A 27,203-nucleotide genomic window follows, 5' to 3' on the forward strand; every position below is an offset into this window, starting at 1 on the left:
TATTAATACACTAGATATCAGCCTGTGAGCAGTATGAACAGTGTGTATTAATACACTAGATATCAGCCTGTGAGCAGTATGAACAGTGTGTATTAATACACTAGATATCAGCCTGAGAGCAGTATGAACAGTGTGTATTAATACACTAGATATCAGCCTGAGAGCAGTATGAACAGTGTGTATTAATACACTAGATATCAGCCTGTGAGCAGTATGAACAGTGTGTATTAATACACTAGATATCAGCCTGAGAGCAGTATGAACAGTGTGTATTAATACACTAGATATCAGCCTGTGAGCAGTATGAACAGTGTGTATTAATACACTAGATATCAGCCTGAGAGCAGTATGAACAGTGTGTATGAATACACTAGATATCAGCCTGTGAGCAGTATGAACAGTGTGTATTAATACACTAGATATCAGCCTGTGAGCAGTATGAACAGTGTGTATTAATACACTAGATATCAGCCTGAGAGCAGTATGAACAGTGTGTATTAATACACTAGATATCAGCCTGTGAGCAGTATGAACAGTGTGTATTAATACACTAGATATCAGCCTGAGAGCAGTATGAACAGTGTGTATGAATACACTAGATATCAGCCTGAGAGCAGTATGAACAGTGTGTATTAATACACTAGATATCAGCCTGTGAGCAGTATGAACAGTGTGTATTAATACACTAGATATCAGCCTGAGAGCAGTATGAACAGTGTGTATTAATACACTAGATATCAGCCTGAGAGCAGTATGAACAGTGTGTATTAATACACTAGATATCAGCCTGAGAGCAGTATGAACAGTGTGTATTAATACACTAGATATCAGCCTGAGAGCAGTAATGAACAGTGTGTATTAATACACTAGATATCAGCCTGAGAGCAGTATGAACAGTGTGTATTAATACACTAGATATCAGCCTGAGAGCAGTATGAACAGTGTGTATTAATACACTAGATATCAGCCTGAGAGCAGTATGAACAGTGTGTATTAATACACTAGATATCAGCCTGAGAGCAGTATGAACAGTGTGTATTAATACACTAGATATCAGCCTGAGAGCAGTATGAACAGTGTGTATTAATACACTAGATATCAGCCTGAGAGCAGTATGAACAGTGTGTATTAATACACTAGATATCAGCCTGTGAGCAGTATGAACAGTGTGTATTAATACACTAGATATCAGCCTGAGAGCAGTATGAACAGTGTGTATTAATACACTAGATATCAGCCTGTGAGCAGTATGAACAGTGTGTATTAATACACTAGATATCAGCCTGAGAGCAGTATGAACAGTGTGTATTAATACACTAGATATCAGCCTGTGAGCAGTATGAACAGTGTGTATTAATACACTAGATATCAGCCTGAGAGCAGTATGAACAGTGTGTATTAATACACTAGATATCAGCCTGAGAGCAGTATGAACAGTGTGTATTAATACACTAGATATCAGCCTGAGAGCAGTATGAACAGTGTGTATTAATACACTAGATATCAGCCTGAGAGCAGTATGAACAGTGTGTATTAATACACTAGATATCAGCCTGAGAGCAGTATGAACAGTGTGTATTAATACACTAGATATCAGCCTGAGAGCAGTATGAACAGTGTGTATTAATACACTAGATATCAGCCTGTGAGCAGTATGAACAGTGTGTATTAATACACTAGATATCAGCCTGTGAGCAGTATGAACAGTGTGTATTAATACACTAGGTATCAGCCTGAGAGCAGTATGAACAGTGTGTATGAATACACTAGATATCAGCCTGAGAGCAGTATGAACAGTGTGTATTAATACACAGATATCAGCCTGAGAGCAGTATGAACAGTGTGTATTAATACACTAGATATCAGCCTGTGAGCAGTATGAACAGTGTGTATTAATACACTAGGTATCAGCCTGAGAGCAGTATGAACAGTGTGTATTAATACACTAGATATCAGCCTGAGAGCAGTATGAACAGTGTGTATTAATACACTAGATATCAGCCTGAGAGCAGTATGAACAGTGTGTATTAATACACTAGATATCAGCCTGAGAGCAGTATGAACAGTGTGTATTAATACACTAGATATCAGCCTGAGAGCAGTATGAACAGTGTGTATTAATACACTAGATATCAGCCTGAGAGCAGTATGAACAGTGTGTATTAATACACTAGATATCAGCCTGAGAGCAGTATGAACAGTGTGTATGAATACACTAGATATCAGCCTGTGAGCAGTATGAACAGTGTGTATTAATACACTAGATATCAGCCTGTGAGCAGTATGAACAGTGTGTATGAATACACTAGATATCAGCCTGAGAGCAGTATGAACAGTGTGTATTAATACACTAGATATCAGCCTGAGAGCAGTATGAACAGTGTGTATTAATACACTAGATATCAGCCTGAGAGCAGTATGAACAGTGTGTATGAATACACTAGATATCAGCCTGAGAGCAGTATGAACAGTGTGTATTAATACACTAGATATCAGCCTGAGAGCAGTATGAACAGTGTGTATGAATACACTAGATATCAGCCTGAGAGCAGTATGAACAGTGTGTATTAATACACTAGATATCAGCCTGAGAGCAGTATGAACAGTGTGTATTAATACACTAGATATCAGCCTGTGAGCAGTATGAACAGTGTGTATTAATACACTAGATATCAGCCTGAGAGCAGTATGAACAGTGTGTATTAATACACAGATATCAGCCTGAGAGCAGTATGAACAGTGTGTATTAATACACTAGATATCAGCCTGAGAGCAGTATGAACAGTGTGTATTAATACACTAGATATCAGCCTGAGAGCAGTATGAACAGTGTGTATGAATATGCTAAGATATATAAAGTATGAAAACGGTAAGCAGTATAGTATAAAATATATAGATATTAATTTCATGATGATAAACATTGTGGAACAATGATGAAAAATGGGAATGGATGTGGCGACGTAAAACTGACACAAAACAACAACACACTTTTGCCAGCCAATGGGAGAGCTTCATCAGCAGCACGTGGTAAAACCCACCAATGAGCGCTCAGCTCGAGATACCAGCGAGCCGTTTCCCATCAAGCATTTCGCTTCCGCAGCTCGTGGAGAGCAACTGCGCCAACTCGCCTCGCCTCGCTCTCAAGGCTGCGGCGTCTTTGTCCCGCGAGATTTCAAAGTCTCATGTGGGCGAGCCTCCAGAGCAAGTCGGACAAAATGACTCACCATCATGCAACGCACTAGCAAGACGTTGATCGCAGGTCTGCGCAGGTCTTGCTTGTCTCAAACAAGCCTTATATCTATGGGTTAAATGCCCAGCATAGAGAACCGCAGTGACGCGTCCTAAAACCCGGATGTAAACTTCTTCCGGTTCCTTCGTCAAAACGCAATGCGATTTCTCCATAGGATTTTGGAAAATAGCTCGAAATAAGGTCTGTGGTTGACACACATTTAAGAGAAGGATCACGTTTTGTTCAGCCGGATAATCTCCACATGTCTCCCCTACTTTTATAATTTTTGAATCATAAATCTAGTCGCCAAAAGCGAAATGCTAACGTTATGCTATAAACGAACTACAAGCCAGTACAGCAGCGTCGCACGACTTCAACGTCACGCCAACTTAAGATCGTTTCAACTGACTTGCACTGAAACTGCACTTTGAACACTTTAAATATATTAACATTTTAAACTGTATACCCCGTTTATCTAGGCCCTTTTTGTTTTATGTATAGGCTACATGTCACACTGTGGGAAACGATATTTCTGGATGTACAACACATGTAGAATTTGTTTACAATAAAGCTGACTTTGACTTCCGCGTGCTTGCATATTTTAACAAAGCTTTTCATTTTAGCCACACTGAATTTAACTAGAAGTCATGGCTGTGTCAATTACCAGTCTGATATCGTTTTACAAAGATGACAAGAAGAGTGTAGATAGAGGAGAGAACCACTACAAGTCAGGACACGTGCAGCCTAGATGAAGGTGTGCTTACCGGTGTTGTCAGGGCTAGCATGAGGGACAAGGTTTATAGAGTGTCGTGAGTAGTGATAGCAAGAGTACCGTTAACCTAGAGTTAATTTATTCACATTAATTCCCATCAACAAATCCATTTTATGTGTCACATGAAATCTTTATTAGGCAAGGCAAGTTTATTTATATAGCACTTTTCAACACAAGGCAATTCAAAGTGCTTTACAAAAAATGAAAGACATTAAGAAATGGCATTTAAAACCAGTCATTAAAAAGCAAAGCTAATAAAATAAACATCAAAAGAAAAAGTACATGGATAAAAGTTACAGTGCAGTTTAAGATATGAATAGTTCAATTAAAAGCAGCGACAAAAAGAAAAGTCTTCTTGCTGGATTTGAAAGGAGTCAGAGTTGCAGCGGACCTGCAGGTTTCTGGGAGTTGGTTCCAGATATTTGGAGCATAATAACTGAATGCTGCTTCTCCATGTTTAGTTCTGACTCTGGGGACAGAAAGCTGACCAGTCCCTGAAGACCTGAGAGATCTGACTCTGGGGACAGAAAGCTGACCAGTCCCTGAAGACCTGAGATCTGACTCTGGGACAGGAGCCAGTCCCTGAAGACCTGAGAGATCTGACTCTGGGGACAGGAAGCTGACCAGTCCCTGAAGACCTGAGAGATCTGTCTCTGGGGACAGGAAGCTGACCAGTCCCTGAAGACCTGAGAGATCTGTCTCTGGGACAGGAAGCTGACCAGTCCCTGAAGACCTGAGAGATCTGACTCTGGGGACAGGAAGCTGACCAGTCCCTGAAGACCTGAGAGATCTGTCTCTGGGGACAGGAAGCTGACCAGTCCCTGAAGACCTGAGAGATCTGTCTCTGGGACAGGAAGCTGACCAGTCCCTGAAGACCTGAGAGATCTGGATGGTTCATAGTTTAGCAGGAGGTCAGAAATGTATTTTGGGCCTAAACCATTCAGTGCTTTATAAACCAGCAGCAGTATTTAGAAATCTATTCTTTGACACACAGGAAGCCAGTGTGAAGACTTCAGAACAGGAGTGATGTGATCCACTTCCTTAGTGTCAGTGAGGACTCGAGCAGCGGCGTTCTGAATCAGCTGCAGCTTCCTAATAGATGTGTTAGTGAGACCTGTGAAGACACCTTTGCAGTAGTCGAGACTACTGAAGATAAAAGCATGGACACGTGTCTCCAGATCCTGCTGTGACATTAGTCTTTTAATCCTAGATGTGTTCTTTAGGTGATAGTAGGCTGATTTAGTAACTGTTTTAATGTGACTGTTGAAACTCAGGTCAGAGTCCATGACTACACCTAGATTCCTGGCTTTATCTGTTGGTTTGAACATTGCAGGCTGAAGCTCAGCGCTAACTTTTATACGTTCTGCCTTGGCTCCAAAAACCATTACCTCAGTTTTATCTTTGTTTAATTGGAGAAAGTTCTGACACATCCAGTCATTGATTTGTTCAATGCACTTACTCAGTGTTTGGATTGGAGCATAGTCTCCTGGTGAAATTGTTACGTAAATGTGTGTGTCATCTGCATAACTATGGTAACTTATTTTGTTGTTCTTCATTATCTGAGCCAGTGGTAGCATGGAGACGTTAAAGAGAAGAGGCCCCAAGATTACAAATTTTACACACCAGAAAACACAGAAATATCCATGAAATAAACATACAGTAGGCTATAAACAATTAAAGGGATAATTGGGAAGGCTTTACAAATGTAAATATATTTTAAATAATAAAACAATCCCACCACCACAGGTATCTACAGGAGAAGAGGGAGTTCTCTCCACAGAATGTGAATGCCCACGTGGAGAATGGAAATGCAGTCATGCGGCTCATTAGCCATCTTTGCCATCCACACTTTCAGCTGCACTGACACACCCCGTCAGTGGAAGAAGCCAACGGCAGCTAAACGTACGCATTCAGTGGAGGAGCTATTTCCTCCAACCAATAAGTCATTCAACCCGCTGACAAGAGAGCCCGCCTCCGAAGATCGTGACTGGCTGAGGGACAGACTCGGGGGCAGGTTCTCAGGAATGTCTTGGCTTCTCTCCCCCGAGCCAGAAGAGGAACACTACAGCTTGGAAACACTTACTGTTCCTGAAATTCTCAAATCTGTTGGGCATCAGGGACCTGAGGCAACTGTGGCAAGCATGGCATAGTCTGAGGAGCAACAGAGGGCAATTCAGGTGGCTACCACTGGTCAGCGAACCAACCCAAACTGGCATTTGTTCAGGAAAGGAAGGTTGACTGCCAGCAGCTTTGGAGCTGAGGTCAAAGCGTGCGACTGCTTCCCTTAGTGCCAGGGTGCTAGGGCAACAACAGGCCCTGGATGGTGTTTTGTCTGTACAGTGGGGGACTATGAATGAATGTGAGGGCGTCAGGGCATTCACCACTGCAACCCAGATGCAGGTCCATGAGTCAGGTTTGTGGCTCTCCCAATCAGGAGTGTTGGGGGCATCTCCAGATGGTCTGGAAGGGTCTCCCGCTGTGCTGGAGGTAAAGTGTCCCTACGGAGCCAGGGACATGACAATTAGTGAAGCATTGCAAATCAAGGGCTTCTGTGTCAGTAAGGAGGGAGACACATTCAGCCTGCGTGAGGAGCATCCTTACTGGCACCAAGTGCAAGGTCAGCTTCACCTCACTGCAAGAAAGAAGAAGACATTAAGAAATTGTGAATCATTTTTAATTTACATTTACTCACCTTTGCAATGTTGTGGTTGTTAGAGTGTTTCCTGTCAGCTCGTCTGTTGGGAAGATATAAAATATTAGTTTCATGGAAGTCACACCGTCACAAATAAGAGCATTAAGACATACAGTACATAGGCTAAAACAAAACATCTAAAGATATAACCGTGCACTTTGTCTCGTGAACATTTTCACTATTTTGACATTTTTATAGATCAAAATTGAACTAAAGAAATAAAGGTAGATTAATCCATATTGAAAATAGGTGTCAGCTGCTACACTGATTATAATAGTTAGATTTCTTAATTAATTAAGATATTACTGTATTGATCAAGAGAAGCTATGGAGCAGAGGTTCTTTGTTATTAGTTCAATATGTCAAACTGATTTCCCTGACTACAATCTTTAGTCACATGGTGAAACGTTATGCTGCTTGTACCAATTAGACTTATCATATAAGCCACACAGGTTTTAATAGGATGTATTCATTATCTTTACTTATGTTGCGGTCTTTTCAGCAGTGCCATCTCTAAAACGGCGATACGGTCACTACCCATCATTTACATTTCACCGTGACATGGACAAAAATGTAACGTCAGCTTACCTCATGGCACGAATCCAGACTCTCCTTTGGAAAACATTGGCCGGGAAACGATAGAACGAGCACGTTTCATGCGAAGACCTGTGGCTGCAACCCGGAGCAAAGCAACAAACCATTGCGTAGCTAACTAGTAGCGCTAGTTTTAGCTAACGTTAGCCAACGAAACGAACTGCCGAGTCAAATTGGAAAACACTGGTAATTAATTGTTCTATAATTTGTAAAACTACGGTGTTAAAAATGACCATTTCAAAAATAGAGATTCTAATGGTAAGATATAGATATACAGATACTAAAGAGACTACAGATAGGCTACTAAAGATAGGCAGGTACTTGCTTTCAAGCAGAACACAGGGGGAAACAAACTTAGCGGGAGTGTTTACGTGTGTAGGCGTAATGACGTACAACGGCCTCGACAATTTCTGTAGTCCTATTCAGCCACTCGGTAACAACCATCGTTTTTCAGACACGTAAACTCTTCACAAATCACCAGTGGGGTCACTGCTGATGTATCTACTGTCGTAGAACAAAACGTGATTTATCTCTTAAATTTGTGTCAACCACAGACCTTATTTCGAGCTATTTTCCAAAACCCTATGGAGAAAATACATTGCTTTTTTGACGAAGGAACCGGAAGTGCTAAAAATGCTAACTTACTTCCGGGTTTTAGGACGCGTCACTGCGGTTCTCTATAAAGGACGTTTGAAACCTCGGCCCAAACCACTCCCTCGACCCTACCCCGAGTGAACTCCGTCTGTAGCCACACTAGTTCCTAAGCTAAATGGACTATTCGACTTCAGCCATAGATCTATAATATGGCTCTGACCGAAAGGAGAGGAGAAAATGCTGCCCCACAATGCATTGCAGCCGCAGCATTTGCCGTCACTCAACAGTCGGCCGTTCACGGAAACAACCGATTATGACGGAGAAATGATATCATGAACGTTACGGTGCTTATTAAGCATTTTAAAACATAGGTGGTAAGTTGCCAAAGTGCTTTGTTTTGAACGTTCATCAGTATTATAATCAAAAAGAGAAATATGAACGTTAGTTTTTACTGAAATGATCAAATAAAGTCAACATCTCAGTCTTTACTGAGCTGTGTGGGGTTTGTTCAACTTCTAAAAGATGTTTGAATGGTGATATACACAGAGATAGATGTTAAGGACTAACGTTCATAATAAATACATCTGTATTGATTTTAAGATCTTTTCATAGTTCATACAATCATACGTATTGGGATCATTGGTATTCATGTGGACCGGAGGGAGAGGGGGACGAGCAGAAGTTTCACTTTCCTTTTTTATTTCAATTCCAACTTTGGTCATGAAGAATCTGTTTCTCTGTTGTCCCTTGTTCATAAAGAAAAGCAGCAGCATCAGAGCACGTGCAGAGTCTCTAGATGAGTTCACAGTAGTCCCTCGTTCTTATTGAACATCCATGTTGTAGTCCGCTGTATAGAAAACTGTGGTTTCCATAGTTTCCCCCCAGCAGCAGACGCACATTCATGACGTCCGCTGGCGCATCATAAACACATTGATAGTGAAAGTGCATTCGGATTCTCTAAAGTACCGCAGTCTCTTCTCCTAAGTCCTTTTGAATTCTCCTATCCACTATCCCTTAACCCCGTGACCTTTCACTCAGAGGTCAAGGAATAGGAGATAGGGTTAGAATTTAGGAGCTGATTTTTGGATTATCGGAACGCAACCCACGTCCAGGGTTGAAGCCATGGATGTATAATAAGAACGTTATTAGCACATTTTTACAACTTGAGGAACGAATGTTTTTAATAAGGGCTATACAAGTGTTCATACTGGGTCGTTTATTTAGTTTAAAAATAATTATCCAACGAGTTACAGACCACTCTTTCCCAATGTAAGTCAATGGGGAAAAGTGTTTACGGGCCCAGCAACCTAAAGGAAGTGTAGTACCGCCGTTTGGCCACAACGAATATTCTCATCAGACTCCGGCGCACTTCCTGGGGGCTTGGTTGAAGCTCCGTTCGAAGCGTCACGGCCCGTACACACTACAGGCGTCAAAAAAGTCTTCCAACGCTTCGCCCATTCATTTGAATGGGGTGACGTAGGATATTTTCAAAATTCGCCGAACTGCATTGTGGGTAGCATGGCAAGGCGTTGCAAGCCTCGCGAGCGTCTATCGGCGTCAAAAGTTCAACAATGTTCAACTTTTGAGGCTCGAGGCTTGCTCGAAGCTGGCGTCAGCCAATCAAATCCCGTTTTTGAATTCCCGTCATTACAAGCACCAACCAATCAAACCGCGTGTATGCAGGTCTCGACTATTTTCCTTATGTCAGAAAATGGAGGACAAATTAATCATTTCCGTGGCAAATGTCCCAGTCTTGTATGACTGTACTCTGTTCACCTACCGGGACCTAAACCGGAGGAACCAGGCATGGCGGGAGGTGGCAGAGACAGTTGGTGAAACTGGTAGGTTTTCAACTGTTTGGAGAGTTTATATCCAGTTTACTTCGTTTTAGCATTGAACAGACAGCTAGTAATGTAGCATAATAACATATTGTGGTGACCACCTTCGATCGCCTCCGACTCCCATATCTCTCGGCACTACAATGTCATATATATTAATAAAAAAATATTATAAGTATAAGCATAATATATAACATAACATATAATACATGCACAGCTATCAAGCATAGGCAGTATATTTAGCCAGCTAGTAATGTAGCATAACATATAATATATATTAATATAATAATAAAAAAATATTATATATAATATAAGTATAAGCATAATATATAATATAACATATAATACATGCAGAGGGTGTCGTTTTTGTCACACTGATATTCTGAACAATCTGTGTTGTTGTATTTGCTGTAAAGTGTCTCTACTGTAGGCTCATTTTATTATATGTACAGCACTTTGGCTCGACCAAAAATCGTTTAGAAATGTGCTATATAAATAAAACTTGATTTGATTCACAGCTATCAAGCATAGACAGTATATTTAGCCAGTGGCCAGTGTGCGAAAAAGTACACGTCCCACCGTCCGGGACGTGTTATTTACAATATCGGACAAGTAGATCTTTTAATTGACTTGTCCGGTGGACAAGTGACGTTTTTCGCCCCGATTTATTGACAAATTATTGATAAATTCAGTTTACAAAAGGCAGAACTCATTCGCAAATTGTCTGTGTCCGCCATTGTTCGTTTAGAAATGTTAGTTTCGGTTCTGCTTGTCGATTCATAAGGAAATGCATCTCGCCGTTTTCTGTACAGTTAGACGGGGGCGGGGCGGAGCGGGGTGGGAAGTGTAGCACAGTAGCAGGGTTGGGAAGCAAAATTCGGTTTCGAGTAGGAACAAATAACAATTGTCCGGTACCGGGATTAATAAGAGTTGTGAGGACAGGAGGCGGAGCCCCGCGGACCGCAGCTCTCCCTTTCTATGCTCCGTATCAGCTGATCGCTGCACGTTGCAGCTCAGCGTCTCTCTATCTCTCTCTTTCTACACACAGCGGATCCGCTGTCCGTTTAACAGCCTCATCGTTGTCAAACTTTCTTATGTTCTTTCTAACACGTAATGAAGGTTATTAAGCGTTTTAGCTCCTGTGTCGTTAATATTGACCGCCATTTCCTTTATGAAGTGAAGCAGCCTCCCTGTCTGTCCTCGCGCTGTCCTCACATCCCCGGACCCCCAGACTCGGAGGAGCACAGGGATGTCATGTTAGTATTGTTTATGAAGCAGGGTATAGAAAGTACATTATTGAAATGAAAATACTATTTATTTACTTTTACAAACAGTGATTAGCTGGGCAGCTGCAGCATGTGTATTGCAGGACATGTGTATGCGCTTTGAGTTGTAGAAAAGCGCTAGGCCTATAGGCTATAAATATAATAATAATAATAATAACTTTATTTCTATAGCACCTTTCATGCAGGGGATTGCAGTTCAAAGTGCTTTACATCAGTAAAAAACAAGACATCAAATCAGTGTAAAACAAGCAGCAAGAGCAAAAAGTGGGATAAAATAATTAAAAATAAAAACATGGGGAATAAAACATAGAGAAATAGTGCAATGTCAATCACAGGGAATAGTGCAGTATAATAGTGTAAAAATGCTTTGGTAAAGAGATAGGTTTTAAGCTGCCTTTTAAAAATGCCTAATGTATTGGCTTCCCTAATATTGTTGGGTAACGTGGTTTACAAAGGCTGCATCACCGATCTTCTTATGACTCTTTCTGGTGACCTCTAATAGACCTGCATCTGATGATCGCAGTGTTCTGGCGGGTGTGTAGTTTATTAGAGAGTCAGCAATGTAGCTGGGTCCTTGTCCATTTAGAGCTTTGTATGTAAGGAGAAGCACCTTCAAATCAGTTCTGAAAGTTACAGGAAGCCAGTGTAGAGTAGCTGAGACAGGACTAACGTGTTCCCTCCTTTTGGTATTCGTCAGTAGTCTAGCTGCAGAGTTTTGAATGAGCTGGAGTCTAGCTTTCTTGGGGAGACCAGTGAATAGTGCATTGCAGTCGGCTAGATATAAAAGCATGAATTATCTTCTCTGCATCATTGTGATTTATGAATGGTCTTAACTTCGCTATGTTTCTGAGATGAAAGAAAACTATTTTGGTCACTTTGTTTAAATGGGCGTTAAAGTTCAAATCTGAGTCCAGGATGACACCGAGACTTGTCACCTCCGGTTTAATCCAAGTGGTTAAACTTCCTAGATTATTTGTTAGCATCTCTCTTTTTGAGATAATAATAATTTATTATTATTATTATTATTATTATTAGGCCTATGTGTGGTTGGACTCTGTCTCACAGGCAGGTTGCAGTGTAACATCAGAGGAGACTGGGCCAATTGTACATTCTTAAACTGCACCACTTAGAACTAACTAAATAATGCAGAGATTATTTTTATATAATTGTATTCAATAACCGTAAGAAATTCAATAGTATGAAGTGATTTGTAAATAGGAATACAGATTTGACTTAATGTTTTCATAAATATATTTTTCTCCCAGTTTGTCATGGGACTTATTTACCCTCTCAAAGAACCGGAATCGAGAACCGAAAATAACCGGAATCGAAAAGCAGAACCGGAATCGTTAAAATCCAAACGATACCCATCCCTATGTGTGATGCAGTAACATCTTACCGCTCACTTACGTTAGCGGTGTTGTAAAAACCGTGGGAAAGTGTAAAATACGATGACGAAGAAGAAGATTCCAGTGGCCCCAATTTTTGTCCATTCTGGACAAGTGAAGAATGTATTCGGACAAGTAAATTGCCAAACTCACTTGTCCATGGACAAGTACTCTCTAAAAACTTTTTCTCACACTGGCCAGCATGGAATGTAGCATAAAAATAGCATTCATTAATGGAGGAATAATTTAGTAAATTAACGAAATTCACTTTATTATTTATTAACTTTATTATTTCATTTAATTTCATTAGAGAACGTCTGCAAGAAAAGATGAAAGAAGTCTGCTGTCTGCTGTGACCAATTGCCCAGCCAACCCCACCAGTGGTGGAGGAGGACGAGGACTTTCAATTCTTCAAGAGCCTCTTGCCCACCATGAGGCAGATGACAAAGGCACAGAGGGCAAGAGTCCGCCTCGGGGTACACCAGCTCATTTTTGAGGTGGACCAGGAGAACAATGTAGAATTTTATGATTTTTTCACACATACTGATCCACATTACATTTTTTTACACTCATCACACACACTTCACTCAAATTCACCAAATAAAACATTATTTCAAGTATGTTATGGCTATACTGTGTCTTCACTTGTTCATGTGGTTTGTCAGTTGCAACATACCAGAAGCTTCATGTATGTTGGAATATATAATGTACTTTCTTCTGTAATTGGTCATGTGAAAACATATTGAAGTTATGAGTGGTTTATCAGTAAAAACAGGGCTGAAAGAAAAAGGTTGTTAGTCATATCATAATATAATAACATCAATTCAAGAAACATGTTTATTAGCAATGTTTGATTTTAAAATGGCTCATTTGGAACATTTGCTCTTTAAAGAAAATGGGTAGCTCTTAAAAGAGCTTTTGGTTTAGAGGAGCCATGGTGCCTACACCACGTTCTGCTGCCATGACGACACCCTCCTCATTGAAATAGGAGCAGAAGGTCTCCCGCAGTTGGATGGATCGGCGTGTGGCGTTGTTTGAGCCCATCATAGGTGCATCGCGCAGGGTTGGAGCTTCATCACTCGACTCTGCGACGACAGGTGTGCGTGATGACCTTCCTATTGTCTTCCTGCGGAGGACGTTGTGCAACACACAGGTGGCCTTCACACACAACTCTGTTACCTCCGGGCTGGTGGTGATGACACGCCGGAACATTCTCCACTGAGATGAGAGGATGCCAAACGCACATTCAACCACCAACCTGGCCGAGGCGGTAGTTGAACAGCCTCCTGTGAGCTGACGTCCAGGGAACGGACGCAGCAGGTTGTCCAGCAGCGGAAAAGCCTCATCCCCAACGAACACATGGGGAGGAAGGCCGAGCCGCTCTGCTCCTGGGATGAGGGTGTCAGGTGGGAGCTGCAGACTGCCACCTCGGAGGCCCTCTCCAAATGCAGAATTCCGCAGGCTTCCACCGTCGCTGCTCCTTCCAAAACCTCCGACATCCACTACCCTGAAGAGGTACTGGGCATCCCCTACCCTGAAGAGGTACTGGGCATCCCCTACCCTGAAGAGGTACTGGGCATCCCCTACCCTGAAGAGGTACTGGGCATCCACTACCCTGAAGAGGTACTGGGCATCCCCTACCCTGAAGAGGTACTGGGCATCCACTACCCTGAAGAGGTACTGGGCATCCCCTACCCTGAAGAGGTACTGGGCGTCCCCTACCCTGAAGAGGTACTGGGCATCCCCTACCCTGAAGAGGTACTGGGCATCCCCTACCCTGAAGAGGTACTGGGCGTCCCCTACCCTGAAGAGGTACTGGGCGTCCCCTACCCTGAAGAGGTACTGGGCATCCCCTACCCTGAAGAGGTACTGGGCATCCACTACCCTGAAGAGGTACTGGGCATCCACTACCCTGAAGAGGTACTGGGCATCCACTACCCTGAAGAGGTACTGGGCATCCCCTACCCTGAAGAGGTACTGGGCATCCCCTACCCTGAAGAGGTACTGGGCATCCCCTACCCTGAAGAGGTACTGGGCATCCCCTACCCTGAAGAGGTACTGGGCATCCACGACAGCCAGCAGTACCAAGGAGTGGGTGGACTTATAATTAAAGTAGAGGGACCCAGAATGTGCCGGAGCCTGGATCACCACGTGCTTCCCATCAATGGCACCAACGCAATTTGGAAAGTTCCAGCGCTCCTGGAACCCAGCAGCGATGGCTCTCCAGTCCTCCGTCTGTGGTACCGGCATGGTCTCCTCAACCAGCGCGGTCCAGATGGCACCCGCAACCTCCTTCATGATGACAGCCACTGCTGCATGCCCGACCCGATAGCTGAATGCTATGGTCCTGTACGAGTCACCGGTTGCCAGGTACCTGAGAAAAAAGTAATATACATGATTTAAAAAAAAAAAAAAGTTATACGCCACGCAGACACACACACCAGACACAGACAGACACATCACAGACACACACATTACAGACACACATCACAGACACACAATTACACCACAGGCAGACACACACACCGCAGACACACACACACACCAACATACCACAGACACACAATTACACCACAGGCAGACACATACACACCAACATACCACAGACACACAATTACACCACAGGCAGACACATACACACCACAGACACACAATTACACCACAGGCAGACACACACACACACACACAGACATACCACAGACACACACCAACATACCACAGACACACAATTACACCACAGGCAGACACACACACACCGCAGACACACAAACATACCACAGACACACAATTACACCACAGGCACACACACACACACACACACACACACACACACACACACACACACACACACACACACACACACACACACACACACACACACACACACAGGGGAGCAATACTGCGTTTACCTAGCTATCTTAATTAATGTCATTCATCTGAACTAAATCACAGACTTCATTCATCCATTGCATGCATTCTCTCTCTTTATATACAGAGTCATATTAAAGAAGTAGAAATACACAACACGTACCGTAGGCAGATGGCGAGTCGCAGATGTGCTGAAACAGTACACCATCCAGGCGGATCTCTTGGACAAGAACGTGGTATTCCCCCCGTTGCAGACGTTTTCTGAGTATCGGATGTACCCAACAGCGACGCACTATACGTGGCCTCCTGCGAGACATTGAATAAACCAACGCTTCCGTTGCTACAAAACCGGCATCCATTTTGGCAATAGTAAAGAAGAGCCGGGCTTTTTTTTGCTTTGTATGCCGGGGGCGGGCGGGAGATTCCTGATTGGTTGTTGGTCGCCTTGGGCGCGAGAAAGCGCCAAGCCTCGGACACGCCCAGCTTCAAGCTTTTCTGACGCCTGTAGTGTATACGGGCCGTTAGTGTCAAACTGCCATCACTACTGTGTGCCGCTCCAGTTATCATTCCAGTTCGGCTCTGGGTGAGTAACAGTTGATTTGTAATGCTCAGCTGACTTTATGTAAGTTATTTATTGCACCAGTTGTCTTTAAGACAGGTTGAGTTGTTGTGTTGGTGCTCTTTACCATAGATATGGTTTTAAATATATGCTAACTAGCTTATCAGCATCGCCATTCACGGTGACGTAGCATTTTTCCCATTGCAATGAATGGAGTTCTTCAGTTAGCAGCTAACGCTAAGCGACGGTTTAACTTTAGCTCATTAGATAAATAGATATACTTTATGTAAATAATGATTTATCTTAAACTGGGAAATGATTGTGTCAACGCAGAAGTGTTTTCAGGCATTAGGCCTACAGTTAAACATATTTAAAAGATGCAATAAGATATAATAACAGGGTTCGTACGGGTGCTTGAAATCCTTGAAAATGCTTGAAATTTGAGGTGGTGTTTTCAAGGTTGGGAAAGTGCTTGAAATTGAGATAAAGTGCTTGAAAATGTAAATGCTTTACTTTTACAAAAAATTGCTGTCTGACTGAATAGTTCGCTTTTTAGATTAAAAGAAAAGAATTGCTTTTCTTCTACATAAAACATCTCCGCTGCGGCGTTCCCGCGCTATGCGCGCGACATGCAGGTGTTTGTGTCACGTGTGACCTGGGCATTCTGATGAGAGTGATCGATGACTGTGTGCCTGGAGGTTGCCGTTTCAACGAGCGTTGGCTAGCAGAAGACAAATACAAGCCATGGCTAAGACGAGGGTCAAGCCCACGAGTAGCCTCCTGCAAAGTTTGCAAAAATAACGATGCGAGAGTCTGCGCCAGGCTTGGAATTTCGTCATTTTAGGGGCAAGGCCATTTGGCCTTCCCGTTCACATTTTTTTTTTAAGGGCACAAAGGCCACATGACAGGGCACAAAGGCCACATGACAGGGCACAAAGGCCACATGACAGGGCACAAAGGCCACATGACAGGGCACAAAGGCCACATGACGGGCACAAAGGCCACATGACAGGGCACAAAGGCCACATGACAGGGCACAAAGGCCACATGACGGGCACAAAGGCCACATGACCGGGCACAAAGGCCACATGACAGGGCACAAAGGCCACATGACAGGGCACAAAGGCCACATGACGGGCACAAAGGCCACATGACAGGGCACAAAGGCCACATGACGGGCACAAAGGCCACATGACAGGGCACAAAGGCCACATGACAGGGCACAAAGGCTGTTTGGTTAAATTACGCTGGTCAATCAACATGACTGAAAAGTGTAGCACTAACGTCAACACCAGTCGTTTTACAAATGGCTGAATAGCAATAGTGTTTCTTAAACGTATACGTTAAACCACATAAGTCAGTCAGGGGTAGACAGTAAGGGTAACATTGTATTGTCACTGGCCCCACCATTGTAACCTCTGGCCCGGAGCATTCGTCCACCAAAATAAAATCGACTAATAATGAAGAAAATTAACACATTTGTTGCAATAATTTATGCACTAACTACATTACTACTTTACTACAACATTTTAATCATCAGTTCTTCCTCATTTTCCTCAATTGTTCATATTTGGTTTATTAAAATAATGATATTGTGGTCATTGTTAAAAAATGTCTGCTATTATTATGAGTATTATTATTTGTATAATGCACTTTCTGCCTTCCTGTCATTAGGAGTTAGACATGTAATGGCTATGTAATTGATTTGATTAGAACCTTCATTATCCTAAACTGCTGGGACACTTCGCCAATATCTTTATATTGTCTACTCTTCACTTACTTGTCAGCATAGGTCGGCATTGATGTACAGAGCCGACAGAAGACCTTGTTTATACTGGCATCATATTGAGAGGTGCAGTGACGCGTCCTGAAACCAGGAAGTAAGCTGCTGGTTCCCTCCACAAAAAGCAATGGCATTTCTCCATAGGGTTTTGGAAAATAGCTGGAAATAATGTCTGTGGAAAACAAACCCGTTTGATAAATGCACGTTTTGTTCAGCCGGATAATCTCCACATGTCTACCCTACTTTTATAATTTTCGAATCATAAATCTAATCGATGGATTATAAAAGGGTTTTAGGACGCGGCACTGCAGCCAACTCCCTGTCACTCCTTTAACTCCTCCGGTGACTTTATTTTATTTGAAGATTGTTTTTTGCACGGCGCTTGGCCGGTTACCGCTCGTATTAAAAACATGTTGGCGAATGGTTAGGTGGCGCGATAGTCTGTAGTGAAGAAGGAGCGCCCTCCCGCTCACGGGAGCCTGCTCGCGCTGTGCTCTGCAGCAAACAGCTGTTCGCGAGCAGCAAACAGCTGTTTGCTTTTCCCCCCAACAACGACAACCGACTCACGAAACGCTATGTTGTAGCGTTGATAAACGAAACAATTTAACTAAATTGCTAGTCAAAATACCAATACCACAGGACATTTTTTTTTACTTTTGACAGGGGCACAAAGGCCACTTTGGCCGTGAATTGCATTTTTTTTAACAGGGCATCACGGCCACGACGGCCATGGCCGTCGTGGCCGTGATGCCCTGAAATTCCCACCCTGGTCTGCGCTGACGAGCCACATGAAAGGTACGCCGCAGTAGAGCATTTTAGATTAGGCTAATGTTGCATGTTACGTTTGTTTAAGCTAACGTTAGCAAGCTGAATAGCGAACTCCATGAGGGATAATAATAATTGCAGGGGACAAACATTTCAGAGGAGCGTACCTATGTTATGTGCGTTACAGTCGCCATCATGTGGTGTTCAGAGGATGAAGCACTCACGGCACTTCGTGTTATAGTCACAGAATATAATCTATTGATTCGACACAGAGCGATTTTGAAAGCAATGTATTTATACTGGTAGTATGTTTCGTGCCTAAACCAAATGTGACTTGCTGTATCGAAATCAGTCGCATTGACCCGAAGACACATTTTCGTTTGTATTACTGGTCTGGGGGAAGCTCGCGAGTTTGTTTGTGTATTTTTGCGTTTGTGTACCGGGGAAACACTCACAAGAAACACCGGCTGCTGTTATGCTTGCTGTGACGTTACATTAGTCCGTTCTCTGCTTGTAATTATGCCGAAGCTTCAGAGTTGTATTTATCATCTGAATTTGCCGAAACAAGTTTAATATTCTGAAAGCCAAGACTTTGTTTATTTGAAAACATGAAAACAAACTGTCTTTTCAGGGCATGACATTAAGGATTTTGGGAGATGGCCCTGTGGGCCATCTAAGCTAATTTACAGATGGCCCTGAGTCCAATAGAGATGGCCCTGAAAAATGCGCGAGGACGAAATGACTCACGAAAGGTTTGGGGGACCTGCAGGTCTTAGATGCTGTCTGGTGCATTCTCTAGAATTATAAAATGAACCACCACAATATTATACAATTTCAATTGTATTCTTAATTTCACTTCTTCTTGTTTGTGTTTGCTGATTCAACGACTCAATGGCCCTCTGTCTGTCAGAGGGCCACTGACTGGGGTTGAAGATGGAACATTTTGAAGGGACACTCCCTTTCTGGAGATCTTGGAATCTTTTCTCCAGGTGCTTGATGAGCACATCTGCAAACACATACAACATGTCAAATTATAATCCCTGTCTCTGGACCACCATAAAAAAATCATTTATATCATAACAAATGTGAAATTATATTCCTGTCTCTGGACCACCATACAAAAATTATCTATTAAAACATGTTATGCCCATATTTACTTATGAAAAAAATATGTACTTTTGAAGAAAAAATATTGAATATTTACTTTGAAGAAAATATTATTGGGCACATACCTATCATTTTGATTCTCTTTTTTCGGGGGGGGGGGGGCTGCAGCTCAGTCTTTCTCTTCTTTCCAGGTTGTTCACCTTGCTTTGGTGGACTAAGAAACATTGTAATACACTCTGACTTTAAATTATTTGATCATTATGTATTCAGCATCAGAATCCGTAACAAACTGAAATTCCCGCGAAAATGTGGTTGCATTCGATTCATTGTCCGGGTAGTATTCAGTTGCGCCACTTATGTGACAGACAAGAATAGTCAACTCTAATGTCTAACACTTAATGTGGAGAAAGAGATGTCCTGTATGGGTTGATTGTGCGTTGATCTGTTGGTAATGCCTCGGGGTTCCGGTGGGCATGTAAACAAATGCATAATGCTGCGCTATACTTTGTGGCCTCACCCAGTTGCATAGCGACGCTTATTGTTTAGGTGTCTTTTAATAAGCAGGTAGTCATATCATTAGCTAGAACTAGCTGGATCTGATCGATATGGACATAAACGCGAGTGAAGTCTAATCTGACGGGAGAGAGAGATCAGCTGCTGCTGACGACTCGACACGCAGCTCTGCATGACCACACGCAGCTCTGCATGACCACATGCAGCGGTGAGCGGACAAAACACACACTTCAGGTTAGAATATCACACGTAGCTATTTTAATTACTTCTCAAACTACCTAAACTAGTTATAGATGTGTTTAGTTTTACTGTCGGGTCACTCATTACTGGATCCGCGAGCTGCATGATACTGGCATAATAGATTGCCCGATCGGGCAACCAGCAGGTGAGGCTTCATTGCCCGAGCTAAATGCTAGATGGCCCCGGGCCATCGGGCCATCCTTAATGTCGAGCCCTGCTTTTATATAAAATTGAAGTATTATACAATTAAAACTACATTTTGCTTTAATCCCATGTAATGTACTCAGATCTTGTAGTGAAATTATAAGTACTCAGATATTGTACTTAGTAAAAGTAGAAGTACTCAGGTCTTGTACTTGAGTAAAAGTAGAAGTACTCAGGTCTTGTACTTGAGTAAAAGTAGAAGTACTCAGGTCTTGTACTTGAGTAAAAGTAGAAGTACTCAGATCTTGTACTTGTGTAAAAGTAGAAATACTCAGATCTTGTACTTGAGTAAAAGTAGAAGTACTCAGATCTTGTACTTAGTAAAAGTACCAGAGTGTAGGAATACTCTGTTACAGTAAAAGTCCTGCATTCAAAATGTTCCTCAAGTGAAAGTAGAAAAGTATTCTCATCTAAATATAGTGAAAGACAGTGAAAGTAGTCGTTGTGCAGATTGGTCCATTTCAGAATAATATATATATATGTGTTATAATGATTGATCATGAAAGTGTTCTCAAAGCTGGTGAAGGTGCAGCGAGTCTGAATGACTTTGTAGACTGCAGGGTAGCTGGTGGAGGTGCAGCTAGTCTGAAGTACTTTGTAGACTGCAGGGCAGCTGGTGAAGGTGCAGCTAGTCTGAAGTACTTTGTAGACTGCAGGGTAGCTGGTGGATTTACTCCAGGTGGAACTAAAGTCTGATTTAACACTTGCTTAGATTTCACATCATTCATCTGTGAAGTAACTAAAGGGATTAAATACATGTAGTGGAGGAAAGTACACCATGTACCTCTGAAATGTAGTGGAGTAGAAGTACACCATGTACCTCTGAACTGTTGTGCAGTAGAAGTACACCATGTACCTCTGAACTGTAGAGGAGTAGAAGTACACCATGTACCTCTGAACTGTAGAGGAGTAGAAGTACACCTTGTACCTCTGAACTGTAGAGAAGTAGAAGTACACCATGTACCTCTGAACTGTAGTGGAGTAGAAGTACACCATGTACCTCTGAACTGTAGTGGAGTAGAAGTACACCATGTACCTCTGAACTGTAGAGAAGTAGAAGTACACCATGTACCTCTGAACTGAAGTGGAGTAGAAGTACACCATGTACCTCTGACTTGCGTTCACTACCAACAATTAATCAATAATGTATTGAAAAGTTATTTGGCTGATTGTTGTATATCGGCTCAGCCAGGTTATATGGGAGGCCTAGTCTATGTACAGGTCACTAATTTTGAAATATTAAACTTTTAAACTTTAATTCTTTAATTTTTCATCCTCGTGTAGAAGGCTATCACGAAACACACATTTGGTTGTTTATAGCATAAAGAACATCTGATTTAATGTGAGGTAGGGAAATAATCATTTGAGTATGTGTATATAAATATGTAATTTACAACAGCTGTAAGATGCTTGAAAAGCTGGAAAATGCACCTTGAAAATGCTTGAAAAGTGCTTGAATTTGACTTTGGAAAAGGTGTAAGAACCCTGAATAAAAATGAAGCATACATTACATTGCATTTAGCTGACGCTTTTATCCAAAGCGACTTACAATAAGTACATTCAACCAGGAAGATACAAACTTGAAGAAAACAGAATCATATAAGTACATCAGGTTTCATAGAGCCAAACATTTCAAGTGCCACTCAACTGGCTTTAGAGGAGCCAGTCCTTTTATTAGTATATAAGTGCTCTGTTAGCAGTTCTTTGTTAGTAATTCTATCGCTCGAAGTGGAGTCGAAAGAGATGAGTTTTCAGTCTGCGCCGGAAGATGTGCAAGCTATCTGCTGTCCTGATTTCAATGGGGAGCTCATTCCACCATCTTGGAGCCAGGATAGCAAACCCACGTGTTTCTGCTGATGGGAACTTGGGTCCCCCTCGCAGCGAGCCGTTTGGTTGATGCAGAGCGAAGTGCACGTGCTGGGGTGTACGGTTTAACCATGTCCTGGATGTAGGAAGGGCCAGATCCATTCGCAGCACGGTACGCAAGTACCAGGGTCTTGAAGTGGATTCTAGCAGTTACTGGAAGCCAGTGAAGGAAGCGCAGGAGCGGCGTGGTGTGGTAACCAGGGCTCTCGACTAACTTTTTCCCCCATCCTCCCGGAACCGTCCCGAAATACAATCCAAGCCGTCCCGAAATTAATGTGGACCGTCCCGAATTTTTTTTCCTTTTTTTTCTACATTATCATTAGTTAAAATCATTCAAAGTGACCTTTAACATAAATAAAACATCATACAAATCATTAGATGATAATTCATCAACCTTTTTATTTTAGTAAATCATTCAATCACATAAACAAAGGCCAAATATATTTAAAATATACAAACGTTTATACATATAAACAAACACACAAACGAGAAAATTACTCTAATATTGAATCCAATCAAGTCCCATCCAATTATCAAAAAAAATCCAACACTGTGTCCTGAAGACAGAACCCAGAGTAACCACTAACTAGGGATGCCAGCGATTATTCGATTATTCGTTACAGTCTCCATAATCGAATATTATTTTTAAAAATCGATTTTATTTATATATATTTTTTTATTATCATTTTTTTTTTTTTAATTAATTTTTTTTTTTTTTTTCTGGCTTAGTTTCAACCAAAATATATATTATTATTCGCCAGGGCTGCCGAATAATCGATTTTGATCATGGTCAGTTTCTGGCAACCCTACCACTAACCAGGATGACAGTCTGTAACACAGTCAGGAGACCTTTACAAACGGCCCCGCCCCCTCGCACATAGACGGGACAGAGAGATCTCATCTGGATTGGAAAGCTCGAAAATACATCATAGACGCATGTTGTAGTCTTATTGCATATTAGAAACGGAGTTGGTGAAACTAAAACTGCGATATAATGTGTATGTAGCAATAATACATATGACATATATTTTTTAAATGTCTCCTGTACCGATAAAAAGTCTGATAACGTCGGAGCTTAACGTTACCACTGTCTTTAATAATTCCGGCCCGGGGCCCGTTTAATACCAGGGCTCGGTACCCATCCCTACATGGGGAGAGGCAGCATATGCTAAGGACTAAATACGATGGAGGGTTCTCATCTCAGCCTTATTACTCATAGGGGATGAAGTAAATAAAGAGGCCGGCGCTCCAGGGTCTGGTTCTGCTGTGCGTTTTTGTGATGTAACATTTCAGAATTCCTCCACGGGATGCCATTGTCATTGTACATCACTCAATCCGCGAAATACACACACTCAGTACATAGCTAGACCCAGAGCCATATTATATTAATCTGGCTAGACCATAGAGAGCGCAAATTTGCGGACCAGGAATTCGCGGGCACAGCCAGCGGCACAGCAGTGGCTACATGTGTGTGTATTTCGCGGGTTGCTAAATGTTTTGTGCGTGTGTGTTTATGTTGACAAGGAGGTTTAATAACTGTGTGCTACACAAAACGTGCAGTCGGTTTCATTTTCATCGCCGTTTGTAGAGTTTGCAGGATATTTTTATTTTAACTCTCGTCCCAAATTCGTCCCAAAGTTATTTTTTATCCTCCCCGACACTATTTTTTTCGACGACGGGACGTCCTTAAGCTCGAGCCCTGGTGGTAACATTTAGGAAGGTTGAAGACCAGAGGAGCCGCTGGATTCTGGATGAGCTGCAGAGGTCGGATGGCACATGCAAGTAGACCAGGTTGCAGTAGTCCAGTGGTTCTCAAACTTTTTCTGTCAGGCCTCCCCAACACACATAGTCAGGCTCAGTGGCAGCGCCAGAGATTTATTTTGGGGTGCTGTGGGGTAGCTTGACGTTTCATAGAGGGTGCTCAAACATTTAGGGTTTCCCATTAATGTACCGGTCGCTACAGAGGAATTATCTACTGCAACACTCCCCACACGCATATACACAGTGTTCCCGCAACTGTTACAACGAAGGCTCGATAATCAGCTCACGGCATATAGGTGTAAGCAGGGGTCAAGTGCTATTTTTATAGGTGGTGTGTGGACCTCACATAGGGGGGTCCGGGGCAAGCTCCCCCGGGAAGATTTATTTTTAAATATTGAAGTTAAATGCATTAATCTGGTGCACTTTGAGAGCAAAATAAAGAGACCTATGAATACATCTCCCAACACCCATATGAAACAGAACTGTAACAGATTTACTTTTTCTTTATGGATATTTTACAAATCACCCTTTTAAACTTTATTCTTGTTTTGCTGTCATATAGTATTTCATAGCTGTTTTTCATTTATTCTCTTATTTTTTTATAACTATAATGATCATATAAATGTGTGCCTCGGAAATAATTGTTTACATTAATGGTGACCAAACCGTTTGAGACCCGCTGAGATAACACTGAGTCCTTTAGCTCACTGAGTCTCTCAGTCTGACAGGAGAGGACTCTCCTCCACCATTTATAAATGTATTTAGGAACCTATCCATGTGATTTTTAGTGGGGGTCGACCTCAAATCCTCTATGGGGGTCCAGGGGCATGCCCCCCGGTAAGATTTTATTTTTTATTTTGGAGTTAAATGCATCAATCTGGTGCATTTTGAGGGGAAAATAAAGAGACTAGATCTATGGAAACACCTATATTAAACAGAACTGTTACACATTTCAATAATCATAAAATCATGGCCATAACCAATAACATACCATTTCCAATATGAAAAAAACACTGAAACTTGTTTATTCATTTATTTTTGGTTCATTTATAGTTGTGAGTGTGTCTGTGCTCCTGAATCAGCCTCTCCTGTCTCCCTCCTCTCCCCCCTGCTCCTCTTTGAGGCAGCAGCAAAGACTATTTTTCTCTCAACAAGTTTTAAAAGTGTATCTTACCTTTTTTCACCCAGTTAAGTTTTTATTTATTTATTCATGAATATTTTACTAATCACATTACATTTCATTTAGCTGACGCTTTTATCCAAAGCGACTTATAATGACCGATGACAGGGACATTCTCCCTGGAGTAACTAAGGGCTAAGTGCCTTACTCAAGGGCACACTAGTGGTGGTGTTCCTGGCGGGATTTGAACTCACAGCCTTCCGATCTTCAGCCCACCTCACTATCCATTGGACCAATCACTACCCTCTCAAATGGAAATATGTGTTTACATAAATGGTGACCACACCGTTTGAGACCCACTGAGAACTTAGACTAAGTTAACTCTAAACACTCAGAGAGTCCTTTACCTCACCTGAGCTGAGCTTATCCCGAGCTTGAATGACACACAGAGACCAATCAAGGGCTTTGATTAAGATGAACTTTTATTAATCCCTCGTGGGGAAATTGTTTCTCTGCATTTGACCCATCCTAGTGTTAGGAGCAGTGTGCTGCCATTTTGAACGGCGCCCGGGGAGCAGTGTGGGGAACGGTGCCTTGCTCAGGGACACCTCGGTAGCACTTGGTCTTGCCGGGACTTGAACTGGTGACCTTCCACTTGCCAAGCCAAGTCCCTATCAACTTCGCCACCACCGCCCCATTTATGATCTGTATGACAGTGGCCATGTCGGCAGGCCACATCATGTGGACAGCCAGTCACCCTGTGTGAGGCAGGCCACTTAACAGGCCAGAAGGAGGCGAGATCAGTGCAAGGGAGCGAGGGATCATTGTCCACAAGTTAATCGATCGCAGACGAGTCACGGACGAATAAACATTTTTTTATAAAAAAATGATATTAAAAAAAAAAAAAACTAAATGGGGTCGCGAAATATACTTGGGCGGCCGTTAATATACCTGGGCGGCCCGCCCAAGTATAGTCTGTGTGGGAAACCCTGCATGGATTACATTAAACAGTCTCACTAGCTAATGTTTGTTTTCGGTGTTAACTTAGTGATGGTTAATGACACAGATAGCGTTATAACCGTGGTTCAAACAACCATTAATGTCACTTTCTATGTGAATAAAGTGATTTTAATGAAATAAAAGTGAACAAACTGTGAGCTGTAAATTAGAATGTAAATTGCTACACAGATTATGATGAATTATATCTAAATATTTGTATTATATTAATAATATATATTTTTTTAACATTTTATTAAACATTTTCAAAGGACAAAAACACACAGACAAGGACATGGCTCACACACACCACAAGTAGGACAGGACATAACATGAAGGATGGGGGGCAGGGGGATTACAGTGTCAGTTACATTTGATGTATCCATATTGTGTTGTATTTATACATGATTTGCTTCATAATATAGGTATACTTCATTGTTTAATAGGTAGATAAATAGTCAATAAATACATATATATGCACACATATGTACATATATACACACATCTCTTTCTCTTATGATTAAATCACCTATTCATCAGTTTCCCATTTAATTTAACTTCTTTCATTATTATTACCGTTATTTTTCTGTTTCTTCATAGCTCATCTATATTTATTTATTATTATATTTATTAGAGATGATCCGATCACGTGATCGGGGATCGGAGCCGATCACGTGATTTTCAAAAAATCGAAGATCGGGAGAAAAAAATCGGGGATCGGGATTTTTTTTTTTTTTTTATATATATATAATTTTTTTTTTATTTATTTAATGTTACAAAACAAAAATGACCATGTTCACGTCTTAAAGTCATCCTGAGGACTTAGTTTTGGTTTAAAATTACACAACATCATGTATGTGTTGCTTCTGTTGGGCTTGTTTTCAGACCTGGTGCTTATTCCTCTGAAATCAACAGAGTGGGCGCAGTGTCTACTAGTAGCAGTAAGCTAACGAGAGGCTACGTTCAGCTGGTGACTCGGGAGTCAGGACAGAGAAAATGTCAGGAGTTTGGAAGTATTATAAAATTGAA

The 27,203-nt window shown here is 41.9% G+C and overlaps 1 long non-coding RNA gene across 1 annotated transcript in view; it reads left to right on the forward strand.

Annotated features, from left to right (window-relative positions):
* Positions 1 to 20,123: 20,123 nt before the first annotated feature.
* The window catches only part of LOC139433632 (uncharacterized), a 34,003-nt gene continuing 26,923 nt past the window's right edge, over positions 20,124 to 27,203 (forward strand). The window contains exon 1 of the long non-coding RNA XR_011643038.1: positions 20,124 to 20,195. This is a non-coding gene — a long non-coding RNA (uncharacterized lncRNA). The remainder of the gene's footprint in view (positions 20,196 to 27,203) is intronic.

This window comes from Pseudochaenichthys georgianus, unplaced genomic scaffold (assembly GCF_902827115.2).
Source record: "Pseudochaenichthys georgianus unplaced genomic scaffold, fPseGeo1.2 scaffold_768_arrow_ctg1, whole genome shotgun sequence".
Classification (NCBI taxonomy): domain Eukaryota; kingdom Metazoa; phylum Chordata; class Actinopteri; order Perciformes; family Channichthyidae; genus Pseudochaenichthys; species Pseudochaenichthys georgianus.